Genomic DNA, 20,999 nt, shown 5'->3' with positions numbered 1-20,999 from the left:
ATCTCCTGACTACTTTCTTCCTCCCAGAGTTCAGTTCTGTCTTCCCCATCTACCTAAGTTCTGCCCTTTTAGGCCAAGGCAATTTTTTTCTTCATTAACCAATACAACTAACACTAAGAGAGGCTCCCACATCAGTGCCACAGGACATGTGTTCAACTATGTTCATAGCAGCACTGTTTGTCATAGCCGGAACCTGGAAACAGCCTAGATGCTCCTCAGCCAAAGAATGGATAAGGAAAATGTAAATTTACACTTTTTTTTTGTTTGTTTTGTTTTTTTGCTTTTTCGAGGCAGGGTTTCTCTGTGGTTTTGTTTTGTTTTGTTTTGTTTTTCGAGACAGGGTTTCTCTGTGGCTTTGGAGCCTGTCCTGGAACTCCCTTTGTAGACCAGGCTGGCCTCGAACTCACAGAGATCCACCTGCCTCTGCCTCCCGAGTGCTGGGATTAAAGGCATGCGCCACCACCGCCCGGCTTCTCTGTGGTTTTGGAGCCTGTCCTGGAACTAGCTCTTGTAGACCAGGCTGGTCTCAAACTTACAGAGATCCACCTGCCTCTGTCTCCCAAGTGCTGGGATTAAAGGGGTGCATCACCACCGCCCGGCCTTGATGTCAGTTTCTGTACGGTACTTGGATTACAAAACACTTAGTGTGGAAGAGCATCTAATACCTAGAGTTGAATGCATTCCACAACCACCCCTGCAAGTTCCTGTGGTCTTAACTGCTTGTGTTCTACTCTAGAGAAATGTTTTCCTTGGTATGGCCTCTTCCCAGTTCCTCTGCTTCTTCTGACAAAACACACTTCTTCTCCCTCCAATTAAACTGAAAGTTCTTAACTGCTCCCTAAGAACTTTTCTCTTTTGAAAATAACAGAAATACACACAGTCTGTTTCTTGCCATTCCTCTCTACCCCAAGAAAGTTAGTCAAGTACAAAAGCAGCTGTTGAAACTGGGAGAAAAAGAATAAAATGAAGAAAAAGAAAAAGTAACATCCAAAACATACTAGCCTCTTTTAGTACTCTAGGACCACAAAGATATTCGACCAAAGAATCTTTCTGAGAGTATAGGAGAGAAGAAAAGGGATAGGGAAAAGAAAAGAATAAGCAGTATGTCATTGAAAAGAGATGAAAGAGAAGAAGTGGAGCAGAAGGATGGGGTTGAAGGCACACACTCCTGGGACAAACACTATGGGTTCACATAAAAAGCACTGACATATTTTGGTTGACTTAGTTGGCTTTCACTATCTTGTTATGTACAATTTTTATAGTATACTTTCCTCTAGGTATTGAAAAATTTTTGTTAAACCATTTAGTACCACTATAATATTCACAAATTATATTGCAACAGTTTCTCTATCTTCTTTGTAAGACTAGCATCCTAATTCTTAGTCACCATGATTAATTTATTAAATTAGTTCTCTAAATTAATGCTAATTTCACTAAATTTATTCATTTGGTTTAGCCTTTCTCCTTACCAAGCACTATAAGCAAGATTCTTCAAATCCCAACTTTTATTTAATCATTTTTGTTACAGAAGGTTGAGGACAATGTTGTACGGTTGTCTAAATATAAATTAGAAAAACATGAGAAAAAAATCATACACTCATAAAACTTAATATCTAAGTATCAGTTAAATATAATATAAAATTGAAATTATTGCTATCCTTTTGTTTGCTATATGTCTAAGTTGCATGTATTAGTAAGTATTTATAGGCAGTTCAAAGTGTATTGGTTTTGCTTTATTTTCTAATGTATCTAGAGAAATACAGATATTGAAAACGAGAGCAAAGTTGCTTGTAATTTTGAAAATTGCTTAGAAATATTTTAGATGATTGAATATAGCAGAAGTTGCTATGTGTCTGAGATCTGGTCACTTTTTACACTGTATTTACATTCCTTTATCTCTTTGTATCTTAAAGTGTGCCATTGTCTACCTCATGTTTTAAGAATTAAGTAAAGTGAAACTGAAAGATGTGTGCCTAGTAATAGCCACCTTGTAGTTGAGCAATAGCCTTTAATTTCTACTCCTCCCTTTGAGTGCTATCAGAGAAAGCATCCTGGTGTAGTGAAATTGGCACAGGAACTCTGTCAGAGAAAGCAAGAAACAAACTAAGTCTATGTAAGTATTAATGGTGCCCAAAGGCAAGGTCTGCAGTATCTTTAAAAGCTCTTGTTTCCTCATCTATAAAATGAGAATAATTGTTTTACCTCCCTCCTAGGGCAGTAATGAGGATTATGTAAGATGGTATATATAATGAGTCCAGCAGAAAGAAGAACTGGGAATATAGAAAAGAGTTGAGAAAAGTTTGCTCCTTATATCTTACTCAGTCATTAAAGCAGTGACATTTAAATGGAAATTTTTATAGCACATCATAGACACTGCAATGGTAAAAGCATTAGCATGGTGATGAAGGATTGAAGAATAGACCAAGAACATGAGGTTGAAAGTGGCTTATATAGTTTGCAAGATTCCGAAGCTTCGGTAAGCATCTTGCTCCACATCTTTTCTTATATTATGTAATTAGGAAAAAAATCCCATCTGTATAATAAAAATAGAATTGTGTTTTAAAATTATCTTTGATTCATCTCAGTGATAGTTAAATTATTTAAAACCTTTTAAAACATCTGAGGGATACAGGTTTCACTTTTAGTTCACAAGTGGCATGAGTTTTTAAACAATTTGAAAATTTTTCAATGTCAATATGCAGGGGATAAAACATTCAAAAATGAAAATGCATTCTTGCACTACTTTAAGTCTTTCATACATAGGGAATACATGTTCAGAAAATTCTTTAAACATCATTTGCAGCTATTTTATTTTGCAAATGCATAACTGAATTTATAAAAGATAATTGTCCCATCCTGTCACACACAGAAATTGCGTGCAATAACTTAACAGTAAATTCACAGGTCAGCAAGTTTCACTTTTTTCCCACATGTCTGTGCCTCTGAGGTTTTTCTCTAATTGTTCCATTGCCTTTTGTATGTGGATACCTAAAATGGGTGCTTATTTATATAATAGATGCATTTACACAAAATTTGTAACTGTGTGCCTTTCTATATATACAAATCATATTGTTGTCTTTATATATGTAAAGAGATACATGTAAGGATGCAAAAAAATATACTCCTGACTGAGGAGCTATTAGCCCGTTCTCCCCCCCCCCCCGTATGTGTCTGTGTGTGCATGTGTGCACATAAACACTAAACATTATACAATATACCTATACATAATTTCTAAGGCTTTTTAATCAAGGTAATTCCTAAAAATGTGCACTAAATTCTTGGCCATATAAACTTTTCTCTGTCAAATCTCTCTAAAACAGCTCTTTGATGTGTTTGGACAGCATCTCTATCTGCATTTCCTGTGTTCATTCCATCACCAGAGCTTAGCTTCTGAATACAAATTCTTCAGAAATTGTACTTGGCTTGCCATAGTGTTGGTTGGTTGGTTGAAAAATTGTAATTTGTATTGATTAATAAATTTGCCCTATTCAAAGGAGTATCAGAAAGCCCCACTAGAGTCAGAATTTTTGCTATATTAATTCAAGAGCACTCTTGAGAGAGGAATGTGTTTTCAGGAAGATTAAGTTCTCCATTCAAAGAAGAGAAAGAATATCCTGAAGCAATGCTTTAAATAGATAGCATTCTCTCATACAGAGGCAAGGTATACTAGGCAAAGCTGGCTTAACTATTTTTAGGTAGTAGGACTGCTGAGTACCTTTTGCTAAATAACAACCACAGAAACAAGCTGTGTATACTAGAGCATGAAGTCTTGAACAATAGTCTGGCAATGGAGAGAGAATGTATCACCTGATGACCTGGATAAATTAAACAAAACAAGTCCATGAATTTTTACCTGGTTAGGGTTCTACCTGTAAACATGTAGTATATTTTTATTATGGTGAAACATAAGTACAAGATTTCCTCATTACAGTGTTTGCTTTGCTAGGACTATAAAGTCAATCTCAAAGTGTAGTTTCTGAGACATAGCAGTGCCTACAGTCACTGGGTCAGTGAAAAAAGCTACTGATGAGAATTCTCAAGGCCTACTCCAACCATATCTCTTGCAGAATTTGTAATGGGGCTCTGAATGTGGATTAGATTAGTGTTTGAAAATAACCTGTGTAGCTAACTGCAGCTCTTCTTTTCAGTGGGTACAGCTTCTCTGCTTTCTATTCCTGGAAGCCATTCTTCCAGGAATATGATACAGTTTGGTTCCTGTACTTTATAACACTTGCTGAAGTGTCCATTTATGGTGCAGTGTAAAATTTTTTGATTACTAAACTCATTGTCCCATTCATATAGGCCAAACTAATCTTTCCTAGCCTTGGGTTTGACTTGCTTCTGATGTCTCTGCCAGCACACAGACAGCATTCCCTCTTTACTACAATCTGAAGAACTATCATCCAACCCAGTATTCTCATTCTTCAGTCCACAGAAGCTCTTTGTCTCACTTCATTTGCTCTTCCATGTTGCTTGTAGGTAGGGTTTTCCTGCACGGAAGCCATTCCCAAATAATCATTGAGAAGCCTAATATTAATAGTAAATGCTCAGCCAACAGCTCAGGCTTGTTACTAGCTAATTCTTACATTTTAAACTGTTTCTTTTCTATGCTTTGCCACATAGCCTGGTACCTTTTCTCAGTACAGCATTCCCATCTTGCTTCTCTCTTTATCTGCTCATGATGCTTCTAACTCAGTCCTTCTTCTTCCCATCATTCTCAGTTTGTCTTTTCCACCTAAATTTATCCCACTCAGCTATTGTCCAGTCAGGTTCTTTATTAAACCAATCACAGTGGCAAATCTTCACAGTGTACAAAAGGATTATTCCACAGCATTGTTCTTTTTCTATCTAACTAAAAAGGAAGGTTTTAATTTTAATACTTTAAGATTATACACGACAAACACTTATCACGTAAAAATTACAGTTATAATACCTAGTCCATTTGAATTTGGCAATTTTGAGAAATTGTTCTATTATTTGTCTTCTCTTTTTGACTCTAAACTTTTATACCTAATACACCTTTTATAATAATGAAGGACAACTTTAACTATAACTATCTAGTCTTCAACTTTGTCAAAGACCCCAAGAGGGGGAAATATTAACAAACAACCGGGACATCTGGCTGTCTTTACAGCTACCTTAAGTTCTTTGGTGACATTGGGGCATCCATCATTGTCCTACAGGTCTAGTATATTTGACAGACATTTCTGAGAAACAGGGAATTTTGCAGCACTGACCTACCTTGTCTTGGCAAAATTTGGCAGTTGACTTATTTGCAATCTGGTGATCCAGTCTGGACAACTTATTGTTAGAAACTTAGGCAATGGCAGTTGGTTGCCCAGTCATTGACCTTTTCCAAGAAGAAAGCAAACTCCATATGGAGTTTATTTTATGCTCATTATCTTCTCTGAATTAGATTGGTGCTGATAAGAGCAAATGTGACTCACTGTCATGTAAAGCCTTAAGTTATTAAATATATTAAATACTGTATTCTATAAGTATTTGAAGGGCTTGAAGACTGTCTATCTATCTAAATATGTATCTGTGTATGATGTTCAAAAATACCTAATATAACTAAAAGTTTGACTATTGTAGATTACTATTAATCTGTATTTCTTAATTATATATTGCATTTTAAATGAGCTGCATAAACATAATACCTTAAAGAAAAATAGAAACATATATACTGTATAACAAAATTAACTTTAAATTTTTATCAGGAATCCAAAATCAATACCCATGAGCAAGATTTTGAGAATAAATGTTGTTTTTTTAGATTAAAGTAGATTCAATAACCTACATTTTAATCCTATCATTTTTCCATTTCCCCCTTTTCCCTCTCAGAATGAGATTCTGGAATCTAATCTGGTTTATTCAGCTTTTTAAAAATTTTTTCACCATTACCAATAACAACTGTATCCAAGCCTATGTGGAATAGCCTTCTGCATATTTGTTGCTTTTATTGGTTGATGGATAAGGCTGTTTCAGCCAATTGCTTAGCATAGTAAAGCCAGGCAGAGAAACAGAGATTCCATGTAGCTCCTGAAGGAAACAGATGTCAGTACCTCTCCTGGTAAGCCACAGCCTCATGGTGATATACAGATTAATAAAAACAGTTAATTTAAGTTATAAGAGATAGCTAGAAATACACCTAAGCTATTGGCCAAACATTGTAAATTTTTTTGCTTTTCTTTTTTTAATTGTTTTTATTGAGTTACATATTTTTCTCCACTCCCCTCCATTCCTCTTTTCTTCCCTTCTACCCTCTTCCATGGTCTCCATTTTCCCAATTTACTCAGGATATCTTGTCTTTTTCTACTTCCCATGTACAGAAGATCCTTGTACGTCTTTTTTTAGTGTTCTCTTGGTTGTCTAGGTTCTCTGGGATTGTGAATTGTTTCTTTATGTTATGTCTAAAAGCCACTTATAAGTGAGTACATATAATACTTATCTTTCTGGGTCACTCAATATGATGTTTTCTAGATCCATCCATTTCCCTATAAATTTCGATTTTATTTTTCTGCTGTGTGGTACTTCACTGTGTAAATGTATCACATTTTGCTCATCCACTCTTTGAACAAGGGACATTTAGGTTGTTTTCAGATTCTGCCTAGGACAAGCAATGCTGCTATGAACATAGTTGAGCACATGTCTCTGTGGTACGATTGGGCATCCTTTGGGTATATACCCAAAGGTGGTATTTCTGTGTCTTAAGGTAGGTTGTTTCCTAATATTCTGAAGAATCACCAGAGGATGAGGAAGCTAGTTTGTTTTGTAGCATTCATTGTCATTTGATTGTTAAATGAGATTCTAGTGACTAGGTGGTACATAATTTTATTTTTAATTAGAAATTTAAGTTGCATTTATGTATTTATTTATTTAGGTATTGTGTGAGTAGTGGGCATGCTGCACTGTATATGTGAATAGAAGACATTGAAGACAAAGAACAGTTTGTAAGGGCTGGTCCTCTCTTCCACCATGTTGGTTCTGGGATTCAAATTCTGGTTATCATGCTTGACAGCAAATTTTATTCTGCTAAACCACATCTCTTACCCAGGATATATATTTTTTCTAGAGACATTATTATTGCAGGCAGATTTTCATTTGTATTCTTCACTTTCCTGGCAATATATAAAATTTTAGGAAAACCAACTTTTCACAATTAAGAATTTTAATTTTTAATTGAAACAACCTTTGTTAGATGTTGATAAAATAATACATCACTCTTATAAAATGTAAGCTGCACAGATACATAAAAAACTGATGTTGATAATACAGAAGCAAAACACAATTAAGTACAGAGAAACATGGCTAAGAATGTCAGCAAGGTTTAAACAGAGTCAACTCTATTGGCAGATAGTCTTTGAAGACAATTTTATTAATAATGAAAAACAACAATATCATTAGAAACATTTCTGATGAAACAACATGGTTCAATGATCCAATGCCCTGATAGCATTTTAATCATCAATGTTACAAGACAAAACTTCAGCTGTACAGTAAACAAATTGACACAGAATTGTTCTGAGTTATAGCTTTCACTGGAATATCTGTGGTTGAACTCATTGACATTTGATGAGACAAAATTCTGTGTAATTATCCTACTTAGACGTCCCAAAGCACATATTTTCATACCTCAAAGATAATCGTTTCAGGGAAAAGAAAAGGGAAAATATTCAAAGAAATAAAAATAAAAGGAGTAGGATAGATTTAAGGAGGTAAACAGTATTAAAAATAACAATATTGCTTACTTGCACAATTATGCTAAGTAATAGTATCTGAAATGCAAGGTCATATTTAAGTGGTAGTAAAACTTCTGAAATAGTTCATTTCACCAAAGGAAATAGTATTACTGAGTCTAAGGTAGTTATCAAAATGTGCTTAACTACTTCATAGCAAAATATTGTGAGGCAAGGGTTTAAAGTGAATGCCTATTTACCTATTTCTTTGTCAAATGAAAATCCTTTATATCCAAGTTAATATTTTTGATTACATTCTCATTGATGTCAGAAATTTCATTGTCTGTAATTATTTTGAAAGTACTGAACTATTCAAAATTGGAAGATTGAGGATCTGCTTTTTAATGGGAAATGTTCATCTGTGCTGCATTGTAAAGCTAAACATATCATCACTGAAGTATTCTGTAAAGAAGGTTGGCATATTTATTTGGTTATTGATTCCTACTAAATAGAAAAAAATAAAGATTATTGCTGACTTTTTTGCAATGCGAATCTTGAGACTTAAATTTATGGAAAGAATATGTAGTTAAATTCGTATAAGATAGTCTGTGAAATTCAGTAGATTAGAGGGATATATTTTTATATTTTATAAACTTCTTTCTGCCATTCAAAAGTAAAGAGATAGAAATTGAAATGTGGTGGCACTAAGTTTAGGTATTATTTGCAGTTTTATTAGTTAATAAGAAAATGCTAGCATCCTTTAAGAATTAAGTATTTTGAATCATGAAGAAATTACTCCAATAACAGCTATAGTGCTAATTTTCTAACTTTCTTTGATTGTGTTTCCAGAGACATTATAAACAATTACATATCATTTCATATTTCTTCTGATGGGGAAAAACCTGTCTGTAATTTAAATATTAAGTTGGATACTTGTAGTGATGGGAGCAGCGGGCCGCTTCCCACCACCTGGCTAGCTTTAACCAAAATAATTACACATAAACTGTATTCTTTTAAACACTTCTTGGTCCATTAGCTCTAGCCTCTTACTGGCTAATTTTCACATCTTGATTAACCCATCTCTAATAATGTGTGTAGCACCACAAGGTGGTAGCTTACTGAATGATCTTAACCTGTGTCCATCTTGGAGAGGAGAGGCATGGCGACTGCCTGACTCAGCTTTTTTTCTCCCAGAATTCTGTTCTGTCTACTCCACCCACCTAAGGGATGGCCTATCAAAGGCCAAGCAGTTTCTTTTTTAATTAACCAATGAAAGCAACAGATAGACAGATGACCCACCTACATCAGATACTGACTTCTTGATTGCCTATATGCTGGTGAATCTAATAAACAGGAGAAAAGATCATAATATTCCTCTTATGACTTAGTTTTGCATATTTCTGTCTTTTCTTTTCCATTTCAAGTAAGGTATTATGTTTGGGAGTTATAGATTTTCAAATGTGCTCCTGGTATCCAATGGCTCTGAGAAGATGACATGACCAACCCTGTATTGTGCAGAGTCCTGAACTTAGTCTTGCTGGAGTCTTAGTCTTTCTATGCATTCATTCCATGATTTTGACAATGGAATATGATGTCATTGACAATGTAATTTTATTTCTACTATGGTATAAAAGTGATATCCTGTGGGAGAAAACTTTTATATTAGCCATCCATGCTACAACTATCAGTAGGAGTATGGTACTTTTAACATTGTATCGGTATTCTCAGATACTGTCCTGTTCTTGTCCCAGATCTCTACTTCTTTGGGAAGTAAGACTGTATTACTATTCAGCAATACAGCTTATTCAGCACCAAAGACAGGGACTTCTATGACATAAACTACAATCTTGCCCCAGAAGCTGAACTCATTGTTGTCTCACAGCTAAGAGTCTAGGTAAATCTACTAAGTGAAACTAAGCATGTATCTAGTTCACAGTCTGTGACTAAGTAAGTAAACTGAGCTGAACTGCTCTTAGTCTTGCTCACTTATGCCCTGGAGTTTGGTTCTTTTGTCAATATGAGAACTATTTCACATAAACAACAGTGAATATCACTAAACACTGTAACTCTTACCCAAGTTTAGATAACAACGAAGGATCTCTTTTAAAAATGACCAATTAGAATGAATGTTGAAAGAATTTAACAATCAAAATGAGGAAAAAGTTAACTATATGAAACACAGCTTCTTCAACAGGAAGAACAACAGGTCAGAAGAAATGAAGAAAAAGTTTAAATCAAAATACATTTTAGAGCATGAAAATGTTCTTTTTCAGTGCTAAGACTCAACCAACAGAGGAGAAGACACCTAAATTTGCCTTCCCCTGTCGTCAGACTAATGACTACCTTAATTAGCATCATAGAACCTTCAACCAGCAACTGATGAAAACAGATACAGAGATCTAAATGAGACATTGAACTGAGCTATGGAAGACTACTCAAAAGAGGGAGGAGTGATAATATGGACTCAAGGCCATGATGGTGATGCACATATAAACAGGTGACCTGAGCTACTGAGAGCTCATTAACTCTGGACTGAAAGTAGGTGAACCAAACAAAGCCCACTGAATATGAGGAACAGTTGAAAGGTTTGGGCAGTTTGTGGAGCCACTGGCAATGGGACCAGAAATTAACCCTAGTGCTTGAACTGGCATCCAGGAGCCCATTCACTTTGGAGGGATACCTTATTCAGCCTAGATATAAGAAGGGGGGCTTTGGTCTTACCTCAAAGTAAAGTGTCAGATTTTGTTTGCTACTTATGGGAAGCCTTACCCTTTCTGAGGAGAAGATGCGGGTTGGGTTGGAGGGAAGGATAGAGTGGGAGGAGGGTAGGTAGTGGGAATAGGGATAGCTATGTAAAATGAGAAAGGGTTGTATTAAAAAATCTTATGGATATAAGTATCATTTGAAATTAGGTTTGAAAATACTGAAAACTCAAATTTTAAAATATGGATAAAAGTTATAATATGGATATCAGAAAAGAAAATGTGTCAGTCTAGGAAGCTGAGTGATAGTGTACTGCAATTTTGATGAGGTTCACTCATCAGTGGGAAGAGAATGATTATGCTCTGGTCTATGAGATGATAGCTAGAGCAGTGATTTACCTTGAAGATGGGGACATGTTCAAATCAGACTTGTTGGCACCTGTTCATTCTTTTTCTTGTTTATGCTACAACTGGCCAAGAAAAATCCAAGAGGTTCTGTAACTTGATTTAAAAGTTCATGACAACAAATATAACCAGAAGTGTTGGTTTTCATTAATTAAGTTAGAAGTAGTAGAGACAAAATAATGTGGATAGAGGAAAAGTATAAGCATAATGAAAAGAAAATTGAATGGCTATGAAAGTTAAATAGTTGTAGACTCAAAAAGGCTTTGTAACATAATGTTCCAAGATATTGGAAATATAGATAAAGAGTGAAAGATGCAACATTTAGATATGCAAAGAAATAGCTAGAAATGGGTGTCAGGAAACATTTGTGGAAGACAAAAAGGCTCTCCAGTTAGATTTTGTAATGGTTGCACAACACTAAAAAAGTATTTATTTACTTATAAAATAAAAATTTTAATACTTTCAGTAAAGGAATTTTATTATATAATTATACTTTAAAATGTGTGAGAAAGAAGTGTATGTAGACCACTATAGGATATCGCTATTTAATTTAATGTGTAAAAGTATCTGTGAACATAATCCTGATGGTGTTTAGATTGCTCAGAATAATTTTAAGTAACTCATGCATTCTAGGTATAGCATTTCTTTCCTAAAAGTTTTTGAAATATAGTATTTCTTTCATAAATAGCTAGTTCTTAATAAGAAACTTATATTTAATAGCTTTGAGGTAAATAAGAATAACATTTCCAAGTTAAATATGCCATATACTGATAATTTATGTTCTACGGTTTTAATTTTATTTTCTAGGATCTTGTTTTCACTGGTGAGAAACATAGAAACAAATATTTGTTCTCACAAAAAAAGTCCCACATAAAAATTATATGTTCTTTATAAGTACAAAATAGGATATAAAGTTTGGAACCATGTTGCTATTTGTCTTACCTACCTTTGAACTCTCTTTTATAAACAAAAACAGATGATAAAGGCTTCTTAGGCTGGGCGGTGGTGGCGCACGCCTTTAATCCCAGCACTCGGGAGGCAGAGGCAGGCAGATCTCTGTGAGTTCGAGACCAGCCTGTTCTACAAGAGCTAGTTCCAGGACAGCCTCCAAAGCCACAGAGAAACCCTGTCTCGAAAAAAATAAATAAATAAAAAGGCTTCTTAGTGCTGTGTCCTACTTAGTATGTCTGCTACTCATGGGACCCAAAACAATCATTTTCATTTACTTGGTACTTTTCTTTGGGTGGAGTTCATGTGCACAAAAGATATCCGGAAACTTGGGGGACAAGACAGAGGAAGAAAGAATGGATGGAGTGAGAAAAAATATAGTTTTGAGGTGAGATTACTGTAAAAGTCTAAATTTCCATGTATCTTTCTGTCAAAAACAGATATAGGCTTTAAAAATGTACTGAAAATTCTAAATTCCCATTCTTTATGTAAGTATATTTCCCAGTCAAATATATTTTCTTTTCTATATGTACAATGTGATGTTTCCTTTAGAGCTCAGTTGTTTGCTGGTGGCTACATTTTGCATGTTCTTTCAGATACAAGAAAAATTTCAAGAGTCAAAACTTAGGTTGGAAAACAAAAAGAAAAACAAATAAGATCTTGTACTTAAAATATTTTTGGTTGGTGTGAAGTCATACAATACATACAATACAGCTTTTAGCAAGAACACTTGCTACTTGCTACAGAGCTACAGAGCTACTATAGATTGCAAGGTGCGAGCATCCGGTTCATCTGAGAAAATCGCAATTATTGCTATTACACTTACCTCCTATTTTTTACTGAGTATTCCCTTTCAAAATCATCCCTAACTATAGGCTACACTTTGTGATCATTCTATCTATATATTGCCTTGTCTCCAATTTTCAGTTTGGTTTTATGGCATAATACAAAGGTGTTTGTAGAAAAATGATGAGAGAGTTTGGCCTTCCCTGCCTTTATATTTCATTAGGTCAAGCAGGAATTCACTTTGTTTGCTTTCAGTCAGGAGCATTCGTTTTGAGTTGTTCTTATTCACAGTCTCAATATCCTTCTGTCTTTGTGTAAGCAAAATGTGTCTTAGATGGGAGGTGGCGCATGCCTTTAATCCCAGCACTCAGGAGGCAGAGGCAAGACCAGGACAGCCTCCAATAGCTACAGAAATGAAAAAATAATAAAGAAAAAATGTATCTTGAGCCATAATAAAATATTACTTTATATCTCTCAAAGATGCTTTGTAGTATCTTATGTTTATTTTATTCTTTGGTAATGTGATACATAAATACAATATGTTTAGCTCATATCTATTACCTACTTTGCCACTCCAACTCTTCATGGATACCTATACCCATCTTCAACCCAACTTAACACTGTTGTTGTCGTCAACATCATTCATCACTATCATCATCATCATCTTCATCTATTATTATCATCATTATTGTTTTATAACCCCTTGTGTTTAATTAGAATTGCCTTTCTGTGCATAAGACCATCTATTAGAGAATGGACAGCCTGACATAACATACACTGTTGAAAAGAAAAATGACTTTCCCTCTCTTCATAGTCCCCATGTAATAAAAGTTCCTCCACTTGAGGTGCAGCCTCATGGTACCTCCCCTATTCATTTAGAACATTAATGGACTGTCCTGAATTTCTACATGGACCCTGTAGGCAACCACAGAATCCATGACTACATGCCTTAAGATTTTAAGATCAAAGAGCAGATGGACTCACTACAGCAATTAAAAATGTCTGGTTTTAATATTGCCAGACTTATTCCAATGTAGCTTACTTATCATACAATAGCCTCAAATATCAGTTACAGTTTTATGTTAGAGTATTCATTTATGATATGTAATTAACATCTATAATTTATTTGACATTGAAGTAGGGTGATATATCTACACAGGAAAAAATTATGCCCTACATTCTAAAAAATTTTCTCTCTAATAAAGGGGATTATCAGAAAACAACTATTTATAGTAGAGTATGACTTGTCCTTAGTAAGGGTGGGTGACAATTGCAACAACCCCAGCATCATAGACACTGAGAGAAAAAATTAATAAATGGGACCTCTTGAAACTGAAAACTTCGGTAAAGCAAAGGACACAGTCAACAAGACAAAATGACAGCCTACAGAATGGGAAAAGATATTCACTAACCCGACAACAGACAGAGGTCTGATCTCCAAAATATTTAAAGAACCCAAGAAACTGGTCATTAAATGAACAAATAATTCAATAAAAAAATGGAGTACAGACCTAAACAGAGAACTTTCAACAGACGAATGTAAAACAGCTGGAAGACACTTAAGAAAATGCTCAACATTCTTAGTCATCAGAGAAATGCAAATCAACACAACTCTGAGATTACATCTGTAAGAATGGCCAAAATCAAAAACACTGATAACAGCTTATGGTGGAGAGGTTGTGGGGTAAAGGGAACACTCCTGCATTGCTGGTGGGACTGCAAGCTGGTACAGCCCCTTTAGAGGTCAGTGTGATGATTTTTCAGAAAATTAGGAAACAACCTTCCTCAAGACCTAGTAATAGCACTTTTGGGAATATATCCAAAGGATGCTCAATCGTGCCACAAGGACATGTGCTCAACTATGTTCATAGCAGCATTGTTTGCCACAGCCAGAACCTGGAAACAACCTAAATGTCCCTCAACCAAAGAATGGATAAGGAAAATGTGGTACATTTACACAATGGAGCACAACATAGCAGAAAAAAATAACGACATCTTGAATTTTGCAGGAAAACATTATTTTGAGTGAGGTAACCCAGACACATAAAGACAATTATCACATGTACTCACTCACAGGGATTATTTTAAACATAAAACAAAGAAAACCAGCCTACAAACCACAATCCCAGAGAACCCAGACAACAATGAGGACACTAAGAGAGACTTAAATAGATCTAATCTACATGGGAAGTACAAAAAGACAAATTCTCCTGAGTAAATTGGGAGCATTGGGACTTTGGGAGAGGACTGAAGGGGAGGTGAGAGATAGAGAAGAGAGAGGTAGGGAGGGGAGCAGAGAAAAATGTATAGTTCAAAAGAAATAAAGAATTTTACGGAGAGGAAAGGATCATAGTGGATCACCATATGTAAACATGAATATTTTTACACTTCTTGTCCTTTTCTGCATATCAAGGTGGAAATGTCACACAAAACTTAGTGAGCCTAAGAGTAGATAATAAAAATGAGTGAAGCCACTTTCAAGGACCAATTAGTTTGTACAGCTAAGTACGTTTCAATATTGTGTTTTCAGAAAGGATAATAGACTTAATATGCAAGGAATTTCAATGTTGCAGACTTAGGGTCACTGAAAAGGATTACAGATAACTTCTTTTTGGAGCACACATTTCTGTAAGAAAAAGAAAATGCTTAAAGGCTATGGTTGTAAAATGAACATCTTGGCTACATGATTCAGATTTGACATATCAGGGCTCAAGCTTATCATCTTAGTATTAATTTATTAAGAAGTTTCCGGCTAAGTGAGTAGTTATTAGTCCACACAGCTATCTTCTCCTCCCTTGATCCTCTACTGCAGATTTCTTTCTTCATTTATTTTCCTCCCATATTTTTCCAGTTCAGACAACAGACAGATTTATAGGGTCGTAGTTTCATTTTCATTTGCTTTTCTTCTTGAAGCAGTAAAATACATTTTACGAAATAAATGAAAATAAGAATGGAGGCAGGGACTCTGTGATCTGCCTTCAGTGTTGACTATTTCATATTGATTCATTCAGATATAGCTTATAACCAGAAAACATACTCATTGAATTATATTGATGGAATATAGATGATGTTTTTGTTATCTGTCCACCCATTTTACAACCTGTTACTGTATGAATTCTTCTATGTATTATCTTTGAAATGCAGCATCTCATAAACATTTGCTTATCTAAGAAGAAATATTATTCTTACGACTATTATTTTTGAAACAGATTTAAATGTCTATTTTCTAAATAAGGGTTATCAATATTTTATTGAACACTTAAGACTTAGATGGAGCATGAAACTGAATTCTTACTTTTATAGAACAATCATAGCCAAAGACACTTAAATCCATATAGCTAAATAGTGTTAAGAGTCAAACTAGAAAACAAATACTGCTGAATCTAGTTGATTTTTTCCCTTTGTACAATATACTTCAGTGATTTTACATTTTGATCTTTTCTGTTATTGTAGAAACCATACTATAGACATATCATAGGTTGACTGGCACTTCACCAGTTCCTTTATACAGTTCTGATCTCTTTTCTTTAATACAGCTTTTGTTTATTTATTTATTTGTTTCAGAAACAGAAATACCAAAAATATTAACAGGATCATTTCCACTGCCATCTGGTTCACTGCTTTAAAGCAGCAAAGTATGATAAATTGAATTAAAAAGAGGCTGTGCATTTAGTTGTTGCATTTATTCACTCTTTCAAACTGGTTTTGTTTCTTAGTTGTTTTTTATTATTATATTCACATTTTTACATATGTTCTTGGGGGCCTAGACCCGAGATTTGCTTAAATTATATTTTACTTGTCTCTTTTTGCAATATTTTGTGTTAACAAGGGATAACTATTTCTGTGAACTGTTGATAAGACAGTTTCTTCCAATGGACTCCTTAACTAACTTTGGAGGAGCCACTTCTCCATTTCTTGGTCTATGTGGTAAGAGTGTTTATACCTAATACAATATGATATGACTACCTAGAGGTTATCATATTTCTGGACAATACTCCAACCATAAGATTCTCAAGAGATGACATACATGTTTTAGAACAAATGTTAGTTCCCTCACCATACTCACAGTAGCTGATAATAGGAGTCTGGCAGGAAGATGTGAAAATCACTTGCAAAAGTGAAATGGAATGCCTGCATTCCAGTGTATCATCTCTTGGGGATGCTGCAGAAATGGAAAGGAAGAGGATGGTACAGGTTAAGAATGTTAGTCAGGGCTATGTTCCCCTGAATCTCCAGTTCATACCCTGATTTCAAAGGTGTCTAAAAGTTTCTATATTTATAATGGCATTCCAGTTTAGGAAGGAAGGACATTTTCCAAAATAGGAGACTTGATATCATTTCACAGTTGGTTGGCTTGATTTATTTTTAAAAATATTTTAAAAAATATTCACCATATGTTATTCTGGTCTGTCTGCATTTGTACTATTGTTCCAGAATCTGCTATTCTTGTGAGAGGGACTAATTATTCTCTTCCTTTAGGTCACATTTTACCTCTAGATGTAATTAGAAATAAAGATTCTGAGCATCTCAAAGCATATGAGCACAACTAAGTTAGTTTTGATATCAAGGCTCCAAGGTGTGTAACAATTTTTTTCTCTTTTTTAGTTTTAGAGAAAGGCACATTATGTAGCCATGGATTTTCTAGAAGTCACTATGTTCCAGGCTGACCTTGAAGTCAAAGAAATTCAATTCGCCTCTGATTACCAAGTTCGAGAACTAAAAGTGTGTGCCGCAACATATGACATTTTTGTTTTCCTTTGGACCCTGAATCTCTTATTGTGACTGGTCAGTTGCTCTAAATTTCTCAAATATGAGGATGGTTAAGTTTTCTGTTAGGTTATTTGCTTCAGGAAAATAATAAACAAATAAATAAGGTCACACCCTAGAATAGATGAAGATGAAAAAATTACTACTTTAAATTGATACAGCAGAATGGGGTGAAATGCATACTTCAAGGGAGGGAGATTCATTTTCAATACAACTGAGAAGGAACAAAGAGATTTCATGCATACATAACACACAGTTCTTCTTACATACATATGCATAGGATTCAACTCTACACATTGCTATGTCAGCAAGTTGTGAGACTCCTGTACAATCCTAGCCAAACCCTATAAATTCAGACATGGACATGTACAAAAATAATCCAGCAAATGACAGATACTTGCCTTCCTTATGCAAAATGGGACAACTGTTTTAAGTCATCCACATGCTTTGTAACAGTTGATTGTCTTTGTTATTTTAGCAGCAAGAGCTCTGGAGATTCATTAAAAATAAGTAACTGAAGTTTAGCATACATTTTTCCAAATCATATAACTAATGTGTAGCAATATGTCTTCCATCAAAACATTGAATTTGTCACCCCACATATATTTGCAACAAACTTATCATGACATGTTTTCTGTACTAGGTGATTCCAGTTTGTTGTAGAAATGGATAACAAATCAATTATTTCTGAATTTTGCTATGTGAAAAGCATAAAGTTTTTGTTGTTTTGTTTTTATATTTCGATTTTCATTTTTGCTGTTTTTTATCTAAAGATTTTTTTATTTTTTATTTATATTTTTATTGAAAAATTTTCCACCTCCTCCCAGCTTCCCAATTCCCTCCCCCTCCCCCTACTCCTTTCCCCCTCCCTCTCCAGTTCGAAGAACAGTCAGGGTTCTCTGCCCTGTGGGAAGTCCAAGGTCCTCCCCAGTCCATCCAGGTCTAGGAAAGTGAGCATCCAAGCAGGCTAGGCTCCCACAAAGCCAGTTCATGCAGTAGGATCAAAACCCAGTACCATTGTCCTTGGTTTCTCATCAGCCCTCATTGTCCGCCATATTAAGAGAGTCTGGCTTTATCCCATGCTTTTTCAGTCCCAGTCCAGCTGGCTTTGGTGAGCTCCCAATATATCAGCCCCACTGTCTCAGTGGGTGGGTGCACCCCTTCCGGTCCTGACTTCCTTGCTCATGTTCTCCCTCCTTCTGTTCCTCATTTGGACCTTTTGAGCTCAGTCTGGTGCTCCAATGTGAGTCTCTGTCTCTATCTTGATCCATCACCAGATGAAGGTTCTATGGTGATATGCAAGATATTCATCAGTATGGCTATAGGATAGGGCCATTTCAGGTTCCCTCTCCTCAGCTGCCCAAGAAACTAACTGTGGACATCTCCCTGGAAACCAGGGAGCCCCTCTAGAGTCAAGTCTCTTGCCAACCCTAAGATGGCTCCCTTAATTAGGATATATACTTCCCTGCTCCCATATCCAACCTTCCTTTATCCCAATCATCCCCATTCCCCCAAGCTCTCCCCATCCTCCCTTTCTCACTTTCTCTTCCCATTTCCATTACCCCCATCCCACCCCACCCCCAAGTTCCCAATTTTTGCCTGGCAATCTTGTCTACTTCCAATATCCAAGAGGATGACTATATGTTTTTCTCTAAAGATTTTTTTATCTAACATGGAGAATAGGGTTGTGGAAGATTTTCATACAAAGTCAAATATAAAGCATGGTCTGAAAAAAAAAGGCATTGCCTAAGACTGAGAGAAGGGCCACACATGGGCAATAAGAAATATCACAGTTTATTAATATCAAGATATGGAGAATGGTACATATTCAGTGGATTTAAACAGCAGGGACAAATGAAGCTAAACTATAAGAAGATAAAGAAAGTACACGTGATCTAAGAAATACTAACTATACCACTGAGCTCAGTCCTTATTCATCCATGGAACTGAAACATTATCATAAGAAGAGTATGTGGTTCTCACTATCACTATGACAGCCGAACAATAAAGAAAATGACATTGCATACTAGGAAGTAAAAAAAAAATGTAACTTCCAGTTCCCATGGCTATATGAATCTCTTTTCGGGTCAGTATATTATTTTACTTTAAAGAATCTCATAAATGCATTTAAATACAAATGAATAGATATTCTCTATTTAAAGATTTGATTTTATTAGACCGTAAAAGGCTAATCAACCCAATTATAAAATGGGGCACTGAGATGAACAGAGAATTCTCAACAGAAGAAGTTCAAATGGCCAAAAGACACTTAAGGTCATGCTCAACTTCCTTAGCTATCAGGGAAATGCAAATCAAGACAACTTTAAGATACCATCTTACACCTATCAGAATGGCTAAAATAAAAAGCACCAATGATAGCCTTTGCTGGAGAGGTTGTGGAGAAAGGGGTACACTCATCCATTGCTGGTGGGAATGCAAACTTGTGCAACCACTTTGGAAAGCAGTGTGGCGGTTCCTCAGGAAATTCGGGATCAACCTACCTCTGGACCCAGCAATACCACTCTTGGGAATATACCCAAGAGATGCCTTATCATACAACAAAAGTATATGCTCAACTATGTTCATAGCAGCATTGTTTGTAATAGCCAGAACCTGGAAACAACCTAGATGTCCTTCAATGGAAGAATGGATGAAGAAAGTATGGAATATATACAAATTAGAGTACTACTCAGCAGTAAAAAACAATGACTTCTTGAATTTTGCATGCAAATGGATGGAAATAGAAAACACTATCCTGAATGAGGTAAGCCAGACCCAAAAAGAGGAACATGGGATGTACTCACTCATAATTGGTTTCTAGCTATAAATAAAGGAATCAGGAGCAGAAGGAGAGAGAGCACGAGCAAGAAACTCAGTACTGCGAGGGGTGCACCCACACACTGAGACAATGGGGATGTTCTATGCAGGAACTCATCAAGGCCAGCTGGCCTGGGTCTGAAAAAGCATGGGATAAAACCAGACTCGCTGAACATAGCGGATAATGAGGACTACTGAGAACTCAGGAACAATGGCAATGGGTTTTTGATCCTACTGCACATACTGGCTTTGTGGGAGCCTAGGCAGTTTGGATGCTCACCTTACTAGACCTGGATGGAGGTGGGTGGTCCTTGGACTTCCCACAGGGCAGGGAACCCTGATTGCTCTTAGGGCTGACCAGGGAGGGGGACTTGATTGGGCGAGGGGGAGGGAAATGGGAGGTGGTGGCAGAGAGGAGGCAGAAATCTTTAATAAATAAATAAAAAAAGATTGGATTTTAATGAATACATTGTTGTAGAAGATCAAATAAACATAAGCAGAATAAACTCACAGTTAATCTAATTTTCACATAGGAAGTGTGTTTTTAGGAATGTGTTTGAATTTTCGCACCAGTCAGTGTCTCTTTGATTATCTCTCTGATATCAGTATACTGGCTCTGGTTATTCTCAATTCTAGGACCCAACCTGACTCTAAAGAAAGATGAATGAGTTCTATTATTTGGGATTGACTATGTCATGCAGTTAATTATCCATGTCTTTATCCAGTTCCCCAAACAGACCCCTGTCCTAAGTACCACTTCTAATAAATTGGTCCCCTTGTTACTGAAAAGGTTGTAGCTTCTGTCTGGTCTTTTCTAGAGATTTATTTCAACACCCTGACCCATAATTGTAGTAGGAGATGCAGACTGCGTTCCTGCCACCCAGCTCCCGGCCGC

General features: G+C 35.8%; 1 protein-coding gene across 6 annotated transcripts in view; it reads left to right on the top strand.

Moving 5' to 3' along the window:
• The window catches only part of Lrrc4c (leucine rich repeat containing 4C), a 1,388,491-nt gene that overhangs the window by 862,875 nt on the left and 504,617 nt on the right, over positions 1–20,999 (top strand). The window lies entirely within an intron of this gene.

This window comes from Chionomys nivalis, chromosome 9, assembly GCF_950005125.1.
Source record: "Chionomys nivalis chromosome 9, mChiNiv1.1, whole genome shotgun sequence".
NCBI lineage: Eukaryota > Metazoa > Chordata > Mammalia > Rodentia > Cricetidae > Chionomys > Chionomys nivalis.
This window is presented reverse-complemented; position numbering and strand designations above follow the sequence as displayed.